The sequence below is a fragment of the Hordeum vulgare genome, chromosome 3H (genome assembly GCF_904849725.1).
Source record: "Hordeum vulgare subsp. vulgare chromosome 3H, MorexV3_pseudomolecules_assembly, whole genome shotgun sequence".
Classification (NCBI taxonomy): domain Eukaryota; kingdom Viridiplantae; phylum Streptophyta; class Magnoliopsida; order Poales; family Poaceae; genus Hordeum; species Hordeum vulgare.
In genome coordinates, this window is record NC_058520.1 from 542835442 (window position 1) to 542853156 (window position 17715).

Sequence of the window (17715 nt, forward strand, 5' to 3'; positions counted from 1 at the left end):
CGCCTTCAGGCGCTACAAAATTTGGAAGCATATCAGGCTAGAATGTCTTGTGCTTTCGACAAGCGTGTTAAAAGAAGGTCATTCAAGCAAGGAGACCTAGTGCTCGCCGTCATCCGTCCCATGAATGTTACAAGACCCATGGGAGGAAAGTTTGAGCCAAAATGGGAGGGTCCCTACATCGTAAAAGAAGTCTACTCTAGTGGTGCTTACCGGATAATTTCCCCAGACGGCGAGTACTGTCCGCCACAGATAAACGGGAAATTCCTGAAGCATTACTATGCTTAAAAAATAATTTACTCCAATAAACTTAAGAGTATAAATTGTGAAGCAAAAGAAAATACTCCATACCCTCACGAGTCTAAACTGGGGAACCAAAAAAATTACTCCTTATCCGCACGAGTATAAACTGGGGCACATAAAATGCTACTCCAATAAACTTAAGAGTATAAACTGTGAAGCAAAAGAAAATACTCCATACCCTCACGAGTCTAAATTGGGGCACCAAAAAAAATTACTCCTTGTCCGCACGAGTATAAACTGGGGCACATAAAATGCTACTCCAATAAACTTAAGAGTATAAACTGTGAAGCAAAAGAAAATACTCCATACCCTCACGAGTCTAAACTCGGACACCAAAAAAATTACTCCTTGTCCGCACGAGTATAAACGGGGGCACATAAAATGCTACTCCAATAAACTTAAGAGTATAAACTGTGAAGCAAAAGAAAATACTCCATACCCTCACGAGTCTAAACTGGGGCACTAAATTCTTTTTACTCCTTGTCCGCACGAGTATAAACTGGGGCAATAAAAAAATAAAGTTTACTCCAATAAACTTATGAGTATAAACTGTGATATAAACACATACACTCCAAAACCCCATGAGTATAAACTGGGGCAATAAAAAAAAGTTTAGTCCAATAACTTACGAGTCTAAACTGTGATGCGAAAATAAAAATAAAAATACTCCATACCCTCATGAGTCTAAACTGGGAAACCAAAAAAGAAATTTATGCTCCATACCCTCACGAGTATAAATTAGGGTACCCCAAAAAAAATACTCCAATAGCTTACGAGTCTAAACTGTGATACGAAAATAAAAGCAAATGTACTCCATGCCCTCACGAGTCTAAACTGAGGCACACAAAGAAAATATACTCCACACCCTTACGAGTATAAACTGGGGCACCCAAAATACAAAATATACTCCACCACTTCAGGAGGATAAACTGGGGCACCCAAAATACAAAATATACTCCACAACTTCGTGAGGATAAACTGGGGCACAAAAGAATATTTACTTCAATAAACTTACGAGTCTAAACTGTGACTAAAAAAACAATCCCAGCACCCTTATGACTATAAATTGGTGCACATATATACACAAATATATACTCCAAAATCTTATGAGTCTAAACTGTGTGATTTAAAAAAAATCAAACATACCCAAACCCTAATTAGTATAAATTGTGTCATATAGAGAAATATTACTCCAATTACTTACGAGTATAAATTGTGACGCAAAAAAACTCCAATGACTTATGAGTATAAAGTATGGCATACAAATTAAAGTCTCCAAATTCTCATGAGCTTAATCTATGGTACAAAAGCGTAGTAAAGAAAAAGTATGTACATTCATATGTAAAATGCAAAATGGAATAAAATAAATAAGACTTCAGGCCATACACAATGATAGTGTAAATAAATAAGATGCTTTAACACCAAATCTGTTGAAGCTTGATATCTGAAGTTCACAAATAGGCAAATAAAGTACCCCTGTGAAACAACATGAAGAAGGATATGTGCCTTTGTTAGACCACAACATATAACCGATTTTCAAGGTTGAGTGCTTATCCAATGAAGGGAATAACAAACTTTCAAAAAAAAACACAAGCATGGCTAGAAAATATCAAGCTGGACGTGTGAGCAAAATAAGTGTGTCGCCCACACTAATATAAATATTTGGGACATACATATGTGATGGAATATATTGAAGTATATATTGTCGAGTTCCGAAATCGAATCGTAAAAAATATTCGCTTCCAGACCTCGAGGGGCATCTGTTGACGTGAATTTTGACCAAGATAAAATAAAACACATAAATATAAATGCAAATCGGCCAAAATCCATTTACAATGAAAATAAGAAATTAAGAGGAATATGTAATCAACCGTTCAAATTGTGGATTGACAAAAATAGGCACATGATATATTGTCGACTATCGAAAATGCACGCGTTAAACTAAGAATTATAAAAAAATGATGAAACGAATAAACATTCATCAAGTCTTCTCCCCTAAAGAAAAAAGGGTCACATGGCTCGCACATATGCATGCCGTCACCAACGACGACAATGCCAACATAAAATTGTCATGAATAACGCTATTATGTTCAAACTATCGATTATATAATAAATGTTTGACCTTATTGCATCGACAAGGTGAAATATTAAAGCAATACATAAAAAATTATATCGCACTAATAAAATATGTGAAGTGTACTTTATCAAATGAACATTTCATATCACATGTGGTGCTACACCTTAAATTTCATGCAAAGAATTAATTACCGTGTACACCCACACCACAAGCCTTAATGAGAATAGTGGATTAAGGCCTAGTCCATCAAAATATGGCTAGGCTGCATGCTCGTACGTTAGCTAGCCCACCCTGGTCACTACGTGTGTGTAATGGAATTGATCAGCAAAATATCCTGGGAGAATTAGCTCATGATTAAAGAAATATTACTCCCTCCGTTTCAGTTTATAAGGCTTGCACGTGTATCTAGGTCGTTAATTTGATCAACTTAATAAAAGACATATATTACAAAAAATATATCATTAGAAACTTTAGATGTTCTATTTTTTAATGATATAATTTTTGTGTTAAACAATATATTTTATATAAGTCAAATTGATGACCTAGATACACGTGCACGCCTTATAAACCGTGATGGAGGAAGTATAAAGAAAGGAAAAGCAGTCACGCTGCCACGATCTCCCAAACTCCCACGTCGTGCACGATACGACGTGCAGGTTGAGTGCCTTCCGCGCACGTCTCTGTGCTCCGCGCGTGTCCACCCTATAAATAGCTGCTGTCTTGGGTGCTCCGGGGTTGGTTCGCTCATTCATTCAACCCGTCGGCACTTCATGCATTTCTCCCATCGCTGGAAAATCACACCACACACGCATACACTATACAGAAACACAGAGAAGAAGGAGCAAGAAGGTAGGCGTGGTGCTTGCCTGAGGTGAGAAGGTGAGATATGATGATGGTCTCATCTTCTTAGTTTCGGCCGCTTGGTTCGGATCAAGGAGCTCTCTCTTCTCACATATGAAATATTGTCCTTAGTTTCGGCCGTTTGGTTCGGATCAAGGAGTTCTTTCTTCTCACATACAAAATATTTTCCTTAGTTTCGGCCGCTTGGTTCGGATCAATGAACTCTCTCTTCTCAGATATGAAATATTGTCCTTAGTTTCGGCCGCTTGGTTCGGATCAAAGAACTCCCTCTTCTCACATATGAAATCGTGTCCTTAGGTTCGGCCGCTTGGTTCGGATCAAGGAACATAAAATCCACCAAATCATGTCCTTCGGTTCGGCCGCTTGGTTCGGATCAAGGAACATAAAATCCACCAAATCATATCCTTAGGTTCGGCCGTTTGGTTCGGATCAAGGAACATAAAATCTACCAAATCATGTCCTTAGGATCGGCCGCTTGGTTCGGATCAAGGAACATAAAATCTACCAAATCATGTCCTTAGGTTCGGCCGCTTGGTTCGGATCAAGGAACATAAAATCCACCAAATCATGTCCTTAGGTTCGGCCGCTCGGTTCGGATCAAGGAACATAAAATCCATCAAATCATGTCCTTAGGTTCGGCCGTTCGGTTCGGACCAAGGAACATAAAATCTACCAAATCATGTCCTTAGGATCGGCAGCTTGGTTCGGACCAAGGAACATAAAATCTACCAAACCATGTCCTTAGGTTCGGCCGCTTGGTTCGGATCAAGGAACATAAAATCCACCAAATCATGTCCTTAGGTTCGGCCGCTTGGTTCGGATCAAGGAACATAAAATCCACCAAATCATGTCCTTAGGTTCGGTCGTTCAGTTCGGATCAAGGAACATAAAATCTACCAAACCATGTCCTTAGGTTCGGACGCTTGGTTCGGATCAAGGAACATAAAATTCACCATCATGTCCTTAGGTTTGGCCTTTTGGTTCGGATCAAGGAACATATTTTTTTCTTTCTTCACGTGGACATGCCATGTGTGGAAAAAATCATAAAATGCTCTACGCATGGGTTCCTTACATTTGAATTCCATGACATGAAAATAAGTTTCGTGCATGGGTTCTTTCTCACGAATTCCATGACGCGAGCCATTAAATGACTAAGCCATGAGCCAATACACAATTACGCTATGTCATGGGTTCTTCTCATATGAATTCCATGGCATAAGTCATAAAACCAAAGGAAATACAAATTATGCTATATCATGGGTTCTTTTCATATGAATTCCATGACATAAGTCGTAAAATAAAAAAACATAGTATCTTACGTCGTGGGTTCCTTCATACGAATTCCATAGCATAAGTCACAAGTTGATAAAAAAATATAAAAAAATCTTATGGCATGGATTCTTCCATACGAATTCCGTGGCATGAGCCATAAAATAATAAAGTTACGCTATGACATGGGTTCTCTCATACGAATTCCATGGCATACAACATCCATATAACAAGTACACAATTATGGCATAAACCATCAACCAAATAGAAACAACAATTATGCTCCAAGCAGAGGTTCTCTGAAATGAATTCCATGATATGAGCGTTAAATATTAAAAATGCATGGATGTATCCTATGCCGGAAAGATAAATAGATATATGGCAAACCATCAAACATAACGGTGTCGAAGATAATCTACGCAGATAAACTTCAAGTTCCCAGGCCGGAGTTCAATGTCGACCGCGAGGAGGATTTTTCTTGTAGCATATTGTAATAGGAATGTGTTGCAATCTCATGTAATAGATATGTTGGAATTCTTAATCAGGGGTTTTCTCCACGGAGATGTAACTAACAGTTCTTTTATATAAATATAAGAGTTCTGGAAATATGTACCTACAATGTTTGATCTTCATTTTATTTTATGCATTGTATGCGCTTTAAATATATATATTCACTCTGTATCAATGACGTGGACGCGTGTTCTACACGCTCGCCATTTTCCCGTCATCATATGGAGCATAGCTAGACTATATGATTTTGTAGGGATAACTTTCTTTGGCCTTGTTATTTCGAAAGTTCATGATTACCTTGCTAGTTTGCTTGCAGTATTATTGTTTTCATGTCAATAGCAAACTATTGTTTTGAATCTTAAGGATCTGAACATTCACACTACAAGAAACAAGTTAAAAGGGACAAATATGTTAGGTAGCATTCCACATCAAAAATTCGGTCTTTATCACTTCCCTACTCCAGGACGAGCAGGAGTTAAGCTTGGGGATGCTTGATACGTCTCCAACGTATCTATAATTTTTGATGGTTCCATGCTATTATCTTGTCAAGTTTGGATGTTTTATATGCATGAATATGCTATTTTATATCTTTTTTGGGACTAACCTATTAACTCAGTGCCAAGTGGCAGTTTCTGTTTTTTTCGTGTTTTTGACCCTTTTTCAGACGGAGTCCAAATGGAATAAAACTTTCGCGATGATTTTTTTTGGACCAAAAGAGACCCCTTGTCGGTGAATACTCACAACATATGCGATAGGTAGTCTAAAACCAGTGAGAACCGAAGGGACAAAGGAGGGCGCTGGGAACGAGGTTGGTACTAGCATGGAACGCACGATGTACCCAGGTTTAGGTCTCTCCGTAGAGATAAGACCCCTAGTCCTGCCGGAGTGTTTGATGTGTATGAATGGATTACAATGTTGCTCCTGGAGCTGTGTTGGGAGGAGGAAGAGGGGAGCAGCCGGCTCGTCTCTACCTCTCTCTATGTGGTTGGTGGATGTGAAGTGTTGTTCGACCGTCCTCCTGCATGGAGGGTGACCGGGGGGTTTTATAGACGAACCCACCGGCCTACAATATGGATAAAGGGTACAAGAGTGGGACCCAGCTGACCAGGGGCCCACGAGAGTCTTGTCTTGTCGCTTGAGGGGCCCGTCGGCTGCATGGTCTCGATTGGTGTGGGACCCGCCGGCTGGCCAATGAAGCTCTCGCGTAAGGTTGACGCTGAGCACACGTTGTACATTGAGCATCGTCCAGTGAGATTCGTCATGGGCAGGTAGTACGACCGCCTCCACTGTTCCCCACGCCGAGTGTAGTAATGGAGTGGGAGTGTGACGGTCCGACACTATGCTAGGTGATGGATCAGAGCCGGGGTAGGTCAGTGGTGTGGCCGCCGACGCTCGTACCTGCCGTACACTCCGATCCAGTACCTTTGCTGACGCGTAGCTACCTTTAATCATAAGGTATCATCCTAACCTACGATCTGATGTGACTTGTGATCCCCGGCCGGCTAGCCTGCTTGGCTAGCCGACTTGGGCACGGCCGCCTCCTTCCTAGTCGGCTGGCCTGACCAAGCCGGTCAGGAAGAGGTAACCGTCTCGACTCTAGCCGGCAGGGGTTGCCTGGCCGGCCAGAGAGATGGCTGCCTCATCCTCCAGCCGGTAGGCGCGGCCTAGCCGGCCAGAAGACTTGGGCCTTGGGAAACTGTGTTTGTTCATATATTTTGGGTAGGAGATGAAGGAGCAGGCTTGATGAGCCTAACCCGGGGTTATCCCCCCGACAGTAGTCCCCGAAGCTGGAGAGGCCTGCCGTCTGCGGGCGGGAGGCCTCGTCGGCTTGATGATTTGACTTGGTATTTCTGCCGCCATTCGTGACGGGGAGCGCCGGCTCAGAAACTGGCTGGCTTCGAAGCGACGCCTCGGCTTTGTCGTAGGTCGCCCGGAAGGCGCCACGTGCCAGGCCCCGCTTGACGTAATGATGGTGATCACTGGTGATGGGACCGGGCCTGGGCCCTAGGTCCCGCCATGACGCCCCCTCGGCCTCCATGCGAGAGATCCTGTGTGGATTTACTCTACGACGGTTGAGCTTAGGGAAGCGTTGTTGGGTAACGTAGCATAAATTCAAAAATTTCCTACGCATGTTCAGATCTTCCTATAGAGAGACCAGCAACGAGAGAGGGGTAAGAGCATCTTCGTACCTTTGAAGATCGCTAAGCGGAAGCGTTGCTAAAACGCGGTTGATGGAGTCGTACTCGCAGCGATTCCGATCTAGTGCCGAACAACGGCACCTCCGCGTTCAACACACGTGCAGCCCGGTGACGTCTCCCGCACCTTGATCCAGCAAGGAGGAGGGAGAGGTTGGGGAAGAAGACCAGCAACACTACGGCGTGGTGTTGGTGGAGAGACGAGGCCTCCCGGCAGGGCTTCGCCAAGCGCCGGCAGAGAGGAGGAGGAAGAAGTGCAGGGCTGCGCCGAGGGAGAGGGAAAACTGTGTCCTCCAAAGGCCAAAAGTGCCCACTATATATAGGGGAAGGGGAGAGGGGGTGCCACCCCTAGGGTTCCCACCCTAGGGGGTGCATCATCCCTCCCAGATGGGGGGAGTGGCGGCCAGATGGGGAGGAGGGGGTGGCGCACCCTTCTGGTGGGCCTAAGGCCCACCTAAGTTAGGGTTCCCCCCTCTCCCCCCTTTTCTGGTGCACATGGGCTGGGTGGGGGGCGCACCAGCCCACTTAGGGGCTGGTTACCTTCCCCACTTAGCCCATCTAGCCTCCCGGGGTCGTCAGCCCCCTTCGGTGGTCCCCCGGGACCACCTCCGGTGGTCCCGGTGGTCCCGGTACGTTACCGGTGATGCCCGAAACACTTCCGGTGTCCGAAACCATCCGTCCTATATATCAATCTTTACCTCCGGACCATTCCGGAGCTCCTCGTGACGTCCGGGATCTCATCCGGGACTCCAAACAACTTTCGGTAATCTCGTATAACAATTCCCTATAACCCTAGCGTCATCGAACCTTAAGTGTGTAGACCCTACGGGTTCGGGAGACAGGCAGACATGACCGAGACACCTCTCTGGCCAATAACCATTAGCGGGGTCTGGATACCCATGGTGGCTCCCACTAGCTCCACGATGATCTCATCGGATGAACCACGATGTCAAGGATTCAATCAATCCCGTATACGATTCCCTTTGTCTGTCGGTATAGAACTTGCCCGAGATTCGATCGTCGGTATACCTATACCTTGTTCAATCTCGTTATCGGTAAGTCTCTTTACTCGTTCCGTAGCACGTCATCGTGTGACTAACTCCTTAGTCACATTGAGCTCACGATGATGTTCTACCGAGTGGGCCCAGAGATACCTCTCCGTCACACGGAGTGACAAATCCCGATCTCGATTCGTGCCAACCCAACAGACACTTTCGGAGGTACCCGTAGTGCACCTTTATGGTCACCCAGTTACGTTGTGACGTTTGATACACCCAAAGCACTCCTACGGTATCCGGGAGTTGCACAATCTCACGGTCGAAGGAAAAGATACTTGACATTAGAAAAGCATTAGCATACGAACAATACGATCTAGTGCTAGGCTTTGGATTGGGTCTTGTCCACCACATCATTCTCCTAATGATGTGATCCCGTTATCAATGACATCCAATGTCCATGATCAGGAAACCATGATCATCTATTGACTAACGAGCTAGCCAACTAGAGGCTTGCTAGGGACACATTGTGATCTATTCATTCACACATGTATTACTGTTTCCTGTTAATACAATTATAGCATGAACGATAGACGATTATCATGAACAAGAAATATGATAATAACCATTTTATTATTGCCTCCAGGGCATATTTCCAACAGTCTCCCACTTGCACTAGAGTCAATAATCTAGTTACATTGTGATGTATCGAACACCCATAGCATTATGGTGCTGATCATGTTTTGCTCGTGGAAGAGGTTTAGTCAACGGGTCTGCAATATTCAGATCCGTGTGTACTTTACAAATATCTATCACTCCACTTTGGACATGGTCCTGGATGGAGTTGTAGCGGCGCTTGATGTGCTTCGTCTTCCGGTGAAACCTGGGCTCCTTGGCTATGGCAATGGCTCCAGTGTTATCACAGAAGAGTGTCATAGGACCCGACGCGCTTGGAACCACTCCAAGGTCGGTGATGAGCTCCTTCATCCAAATTCCTTCATGAGCCGCTTCTGAAGCAGCTATGTATTCCGCTTCACATGTAGATGCTGCCACGACTTCTTGCTTGCTGCTGCACCAGCTCACTGCCCCACCATTCAACACATATACGTATCCGGTTTGTGACTTAGAGTCATCCGGATCTGTGTCGAAGCTAGCGTCGACGTAACCCTTTACGACGAGCTCTTCGTCACCTCCATAAATGAGAAACATTTCCTTAGTCCTTTTCAGGTACTTAAGGATATTCTTGACCGCTGTCCAGTGTTCCGCACCGGGATTACTTTAGTACCTCCCTACCAAGCTTATCGCAAGGTTTATATCAGGTCTGGTACACAGCATGGCATACATTAGAGAGCCCACGGCTGAAGCGCAGGGGACAGAACTCATCTTCTCTCTATCTGCTGCCGTGGTCGGCGACTGAGTCTTACTCAATCTCATACCTTGCAAAACTGGCAAGAACCCTTTCTTTGAGTTTTCCATATTGAACTTCTTCAGTATCTTGTCAAGGTATGTACTTTGCGAAAGACCTATGAGGCGTCTCGATCTATCTCTATAAATCTTGATGCCTAATATGTATGCAGCTTCTCCAAGGTCCTTCATTGAAAAACTCTTGTTCAAATAGGCCTTTATGCTCTCCAACATCTCTATATCATTCCCCATCAATAATATGTCATCCACATATAGTACGAGGAAATCTACAGAGCTCCCACTCACTTTCTTGTACAGACAGGCTTCTCCGTAAACCTGTATGAACCCAAACGCTTTAATCACCTCATTAAAGCGAATGTTCCAACTCCGAGATGCTTGCACCAGCCCATAGATGGAGCGCTGGAGCTTGCATACTTTGTCAGCACCTTTAGGATCGACAAAACCTTCTGGTTGCATCATATACAACTCTTCCTTAAGATTCCCGTTAAGGAACGCTGTTTTGACGTCCATTTGCCAAATTTCATAATCATAAAAGGTGGCAATTGCTACCATGATTCGGACTGATTTTAGCTTCGCTACGGGAGAGAAAGTCTCTTCGTAGTCAACTCCTTGAATTTGTCGAAAACCCTTTGCGACAAGTCGAGCTTTGTAAACGGTTACATTACCGTTTGCATCAGTCTTCTTCTTGAAGATCCATTTATTTTCTATGGCTCGCCGGTCATCGGGCAAGTCCACCAAAGTCCATACTTTGTTCTCATACATGGATCCTATCTCGGATTTCATGGCCTCAAGCCATTTGTTGGAATCCGGGCCCGCCATCGCTTCTTCATAGTTCGAAGGTTCACCGTTGTCTAACAACATGATTTCCATCACAGGGTTGTCGTACCACTCTGGCGCGGAGCGTACCCTTGTGGACCTTCGCGGTTCAGTAGTAACTTGATCCGAAGCTTCATGATCATCATCATTAACTTCCTCTTCAGTCGGTGTAGGCACCACAGGAACAACTTCTTGCACTGCGCTACTTTCCTGTTCGAGAGGGGGTGTAATTACCTCATCAAGTTCTACCTTCCTCCCACTTACTTCTTTTGAGAGAAACTCTTTCTCTAGAAAGGATCCGTTCTTGGCAACAAAGGTTTTACCTTCGGATCTAAGATAGAAGGTATACCCAATAGTTTCCTTAGGGTATCCTATGAATACGCATTTCTCCGCTTGGGGTTCGAGCTTTTCTGGTTGAAGTTTCTTCACATAAGCATCGCAGCCCCAAACTTTAAGAAACGACAACTTAGGTTTCTTGCCAAACCACAGTTCATACGGTGTCGTCTCAACGGATTTAGACGGTGCCCTATTTAAAGTGAATGCCGCAGTTTCTAATGCATATCCCCAAAATGATAGCGGTAAGTCGGTGAGAGACATCATAGATCGTACCATATCTAAGAAAGTGCGATTACGACGTTCAGACACTCTGTTGCGCTGCGGTGTGCCAGGCGGCGTTAGTTGTGAAACGATTCCACACTTCCTTAGGTGTGTGCCAAACTCGTGACTCAAATATTCTCCTCCACGATCAGATCATAGACATTTAATTTTTCTGTCACGTTGATTCTCAACCTCACTCTGAAATTCCTTGAACTTTTCAAACGTCTCAGATTTGTGCTTCATCAAGTAGATATACCCATACCTACTCAAATCATCGGTGAGAGTGAGAACATAACGATAACCACCGCGAGCTTCAACGTTCATTGGACCACACACATCAGTATGTATTATTTCCAATAAGTCGGTGGCTCTCTCCATTATTCCTGAGAATGGAGTCTTAGTCATCTTGCCCATGAGGCACGGTTCGCATGTGTCAAATGATTCAAAGTCAAGAGACTCTAGCAGTCCATCAGTATGGAGCTTCTTCATGCGCTTAACGCCGATATGACCAAGGCGGCAGTGCCACAAGTATGTGGGACTATCATTATCAACTTTGCATCTTTTGGTACTCACACTATGAATATGTGTAACGTCACGATCGAGATTCATCAAGAATAAACCATTCACCAGCGGAGCATGACCATAAAACATATCACTCATATAAATAGAACAACCATTATTCTCTGACTTAAATGAGTAGCCGTCTCGCATTAAGCAAGACCCTGATACAATGTTCATGCTTAAAGCTGGTACTAAATAACAATTATTAAGGTTTAAAACTAATCCCGATGGTAGATGTAGAGGTAGCGTGCCGACGGCGATCACATCGACCTTTGAACCATTCCCGACGCGCATCGTCACCTCGTCCTTGGCCAGTCTCCGCTTATTCCGCAGTTCCTGCTTTGAGTTGCAAATGTGAGCAACAGCACCGGTATCAAATACCCAGGAGCTACTACGAGCGCTGGTAAGGTACACATCAATAACATGTATATCACATATACCTTTAACGTTGTCGGCCTTCTTGTCCGCTAAGTATTTGGGGCAGTTCCGCTTCCAGTGACCTTTTCCCTTGCAGTAGAAGCACTCAGTCTCAGGCTTGGGTCCGTTCTTTTTCTTCTTCCCGGCATCTGGCTTACCGGGCGCGGCAACAGCTTTGCCGTCTTTCTTGAAGTTCTTCTTACCCTTGCCTTTCTTGAAACTAGTGGTCTTGTTGACCATCAACACTTGATGCTCCTTCTTGATTTCTACTTCTGCAGACTTGAGCATCGAGTACAACTCGGGAATGGTTTTCTCCATCCCTTGCATGTTGTAGTTAAGCACAGAGCCTTTGTAGCTTGGTGGGAGAGACTGGAGGATTCTGTCAATGATAGCATCATCCGGAAGTTTGACTCCAAGTGAAGTCAGACGACCGTGTAACCCAGACATTTTGAGTATGTGCTCACTGACAGAACTGTTCTCCTCCATCTTACAGCTGAAGAACTTGTCGGAGACTTCATATCTCTCGACACGGGCATGAGCTTGAAAAACTAGCTTCAGCTCTTGGAACATCTCATATGCCCCGTGTTGCTCAAAACGTCTTTGGAGCCCCGTTTCTAAACTGTATAACATGCCACACCTGACCAGAGAGTAGTCATCCCTCCGCGCTTGCCAGACGTTTAGAATGTCCTGGGCTGCTGCGGGAGCGGGAGGGTCACCTAGCAGCGCATTAAGGACATAAGCCTTTTTACTTGCTTCAAGGATGAGCTTCAGGTTGCGAACCCAGTCCGCATAGTTGCTACCATCATCTTTCAGCTTGTTTTTCTCTAGGAATGCGTTGAAGTTGAGGTTGACGTTGGACATCTACAATATTTATAAAGACAACTTTTAGACTAAGTTCATGACAATTAAGTTCATTTAATCAAATTAAGTATGAACTCCCACTTAAATCGACATCCCTCTAGTCATCTAAGTGATACATGATCCATGTTGACTAACCCGTGTCCGATCATCACGTGAGACGGACTAGTCACCATGGTGAGCAACTTCATGCTGATCGTATTCAACCATACGACTCATGTTCGACCTTTCGGTCTCTTGTATTCGAGGTCATGTCTGTACATGCTAAGCTCGTCGAGTCAACCTAAGTGTTTTGCGTGTGTAAATCTGGCTTACACCCGTTGTATGCGAACGTTAGAATCTATCACACCCGATCATCACGTGGTGCTTCGAGACAACGAACCTTCGCAACGGTGCACACTTAGTGGAATACGTTCTCGAAATTTTAGGAGGGATCATCTTATTATGCTACCGTCGTTTTAAGCAATAAGATGTAAAACATGATAAACATCACAATGCAATCATATAGTGACATGATATGGCCATTATCATCTTTGCTCTTTCGATCTCCATCTTCAGGCATCGCATGATCATCATCGTCACCGGTGTGACACCATGATCTCCATCATCATGATCTCCATCATCGTGTCTCCGTGAAGTCGTCACGCCAACTACTACTATCACTACTACTATGGCTAACCGTTAGCAATGAAGTAAAAGTAGTAAGCACATGGCGTTGCATCTCATACAATAAATTAAGACAACTCCTATGGCTCCTGCCGGTTGTCATACTCATCGACATGCAAGTCGTGAAACCTATTACAATAACATGATCATCTCATACATCATACATGCAACATCACAACTTTGGCCATATCACATCACATGTCAAACCCTGCAAAAACAAGTTAGACGTCCTCTAATTGTTGTTGCAAGTTTTACGTGGCTGATTTGGGTTTCTAGCAAGAACGCCTTCTTACCTACGTGACAGCCACAACAATGATATGCCAAAGCTATTTACCCTTCATAAGGACCCTTTTCATCAAATCCAATCCGACTAGAGTAGGAGAGACAGACACCCGCTAGCCACCTTTATGCACGATGTGCATGTCTGTCGGTGGAACCAGTCTCACGTAAGCGTACGTGTAAGGTCGGTCCGGGCCGCTTCATCCCACAATACCGCCGGAAAAGAATAAGACTAGTAACGGCAAGCAAATTGACAAACCATCGCCCACAACTTTTGTGTTCTACTCGTGCATAGAATGTACGCATAGAAAACCTGGCTCGGATGCCACTGTTGGGTAACGTAGCATAAATTCAAAAATTTCCTACGCATGTTCAGATCTTCCTATGGAGAGACCAGCAACGAGAGAGGGGTAAGAGCATCTTCGTACCTTTGAAGATCGCTAAGCGGAAGCGTTGCTAGAACGCGGTTGATGGAGTCGTACTCGCAGCGATTCCGATCTAGTGCCGAACAACGGCACCTCCGCGTTCAACACACGTGCAGCCCGGTGACGTCTCCCGCACCTTGATCCAGCAAGGAGGAGGGAGAGGTTGGGGAAGAAGACCAGCAACACTACGGCGTGGTGTTGGTGGAGAGACGAGATCTCCCGGCAGGGCTTCGCCAAGCGCCGGCAGAGAGGAGGAGGAAGAAGTGCAGGGCTGCGCCGAGGGAGAGGGAAAACTGTGTCCTCCAAAGGCCAAAAGTGCCCACTATATATAGGGGAAGGGGAGAGGGGGTGCCACCCCTAGGGTTCCCACCCTAGGGGGTGCAGCATCCCTCCCAGATGGGGGGAGTGGCGGCCAGATGGGGAGGAGGGGGTGGCGCACCCTTCTGGTGGGCCTAAGGCCCACCTAAGTTAGGGTTCCCCCCTCTCCCCCCTTTTCTGGTGCACATGGGCTGGGTGGGGGCGCACCAGCCCACTTAGGGGCTGGTTACCTTCCCCACTTAGCCCATCTAGCCTCCCGGGGTCGTCACCCCCCTTCGGTGGTCCCCCGGGACCACCTCCGGTGGTCCCGGTGGTCCCGGTACGTTACCGGTGATGCCCGAAACACTTCCGGTGTCCGAAACCATCCGTCCTATATATCAATCTTTACCTCCGGACCATTCCGGAGCTCCTCGTGACGTCCGGGATCTCATCCGGGACTCCGAACAACTTTCGGTAATCTCGTATAACAATTCCCTATAACCCTAGCGTCATCGAACCTTAAGTGTGTAGACCCTACGGGTTCGGGAGACAGGCAGACATGACCGAGACACCTCTCTGGCCAATAACCATCAGCGGGGTCTGGATACCCATGGTGGCTCCCACTAGCTCCACGATGATCTCATCGGATGAACCACGATGTCAAGGATTCAATCAATCCCGTATACGATTCCCTTTGTCTGTCGGTATAGAACTTGCCCGAGATTCGATCGTCGGTATACCTATACCTTGTTCAATCTCGTTATCGGTAAGTCTCTTTACTCGTTCCGTAGCACGTCATCGTGTGACTAACTCCTTAGTCACATTGAGCTCACGATGATGTTCTACCGAGTGGGCCCAGAGATACCTCTCCGTCACACGGAGTGACAAATCCCGATCTCGATTCGTGCCAACCCAACAGACACTTTCGGAGGTACCCGTAGTGCACCTTTATGGTCACCCAGTTACGTTGTGATGTTTGATACACCCAAAGCACTCCTACGGTATCCGGGAGTTGCACAATCTCACGATCGAAGGAAAAGATACTTGACATTAGAAAAGCATTAGCATACGAACAATACGATCTAGTGCTAGGCTTTGGATTGGGTCTTGTCCACCACATCATTCTCCCAATGATGTGATCCCGTTATCAATGACATCCAATGTCCATGATCAGGAAACCATGATCATCTATTGACTAACGAGCTAGCCAACTAGAGGCTTGCTAGGGACACATTGTGATCTATTCATTCACACATGTATTACTGTTTCCTGTTAATACAATTATAGCACGAACGATAGACGATTATCATGAACAAGAAATATGATAATAACCATTTTATTATTGCCTCTAGGGCATATTTCCAACAAGCGTTACCGCCCGTAATACACGGGGCTAGTGGGGGTCCTGCGCACACCGGATCCCCTCCCCACGATGCTTCGTGGGGGTTTAAATGGGATGCGGGGGTTCCGAGGACGCTATTCGCCCCCCTTGTCGCCCCACATCGATGCTCTCTTCCTCCCTGAGCCCAGAGAGAAAGAGCTCGCCCTATTCGTCTTCCTCACCTTCGTTGTCGCAGAGCCACCAGCCCTTTCGAGGTTTAGCCGCCCGCAGCCATGGCCGGCGGCTCCACCTCAAAAAAGTCCTCGTCGCAGAAGGCCTCGTCGCAGGGAGCCTGGCTGGGCAGCGAGATCTGCGAAGGCCACATCGAGGCGCTCCGCCATCACCGGCTGCTGCACCCAGCCTCCCAGGTGCTGGTGCGAATCCCCGGCGCCGAGACCGCTCCCACACCTTCCGTGGGAGAGGTCATGGTCTTCAACGAGCACTTCTACCGAGGCTTCGGGATTCCGGCCACCACCTTCTTCTCCGAGTGGCTTCGCTTCTTTGGCTTGCAGCCGCATCACCTGGCGCCGAACGCCATACTGCAGCTGTCGGCCTTTGTGGTCCTGTGCGAGGGCTTTGTGGGGATCGAGCCCCACGTCGATCTTTGGCGCAGCTTGTTCTTCTTCAAGCAGCAATCCATCGCCATGGAGAAGTCCGGGGTGGAGAAGCTCGCCGGACCGCGCCCGATGACGCCGTGCGGAGCTGGGCTGGTGCATCACCGCTCGAAGTCTCGCTTCCCCCAGATGTCGCTGCAGGAGTCCATCAAGCAGTGGCAGAGGGGCTTCTTCTACATGAAGAACGCCGACCCCGCCCAGGACGCCCTCAACATGCCCCCGTTCAACATCGACCCGCTGACGAAGTTGAACTGGGCGGCGAGGACCCCCAAGCCGATTCCCGAGGTGGCGTTGATCTGCGCCCACCTCGAGATCCTAGAGAAGAGCGGCCTCCTCGGCCGCGACCTGCTCACCACCATGGTGACCCGCCGGATCCTGCCACTGCAGAGGCGGCCCCATCTGGTCTGCCAGATGAGCGGCCGGCATGACCTTTGTAGGCTGTCCACCAAAAGGTTTACCCCTGGCACGGTAGCGCGAAGGGTGAACCTGATCTCCACCGCCCGCATGGACGACGGCGGGAACTGGTCGTGGGGGATGACCCCATTCAACAGGTCCCGTCCGCATCCAATGGTAGGTGGTTTCTTTGTTTCTTTGTTGTTCGCCTTGCGACTGGCCGTCTCGCTGAGCCGGCTGCCAAATTCTTTTTCGTAGATGTTCGAGAAGCTGCAGGGATCCCTCCGTCCGCCCGCTCCCGACGTGGATGTGTTCGACGCCTCGGAGATTTAGGACGAGGGCGTGATAGAGTCCTGCTCGGACTCCTCTGCATGCTCGGAGAACACCCTGGAGTCGGAAGGGACTGAGCCATCTGGTGAGTACCCGCGGCCCTCCGTCGCAGACTGGACGGATGACAACTAGACTCCCTCATTCCTCTCTGATGCAGCCTTCGAGGAGGACTCCGATGGGGTGGAGGAGGTTACCAGCCCACCGCTGGCGCGCGGTCGGTGTCAAAGGGTTGGGGCAACCGTCGCCGATGAGACGGACGGGAAGAAGGGCAAGGGTGCCACAGCTTCCAGGCTGGCTCCTAAGCGGTCGGCGCCGGGTCCTCCAGCCGGAGCCCGGGCAGGCGGCGCCAAGAAGCGTCGTGGCGCCGGCAGAAGGCGGGTGCCCATGGTTGAAGGGTAAGATTTCCTCCCCCCTTTCTTTGTTTGTCTTGTGGGAAGCTTTGTTCCTTA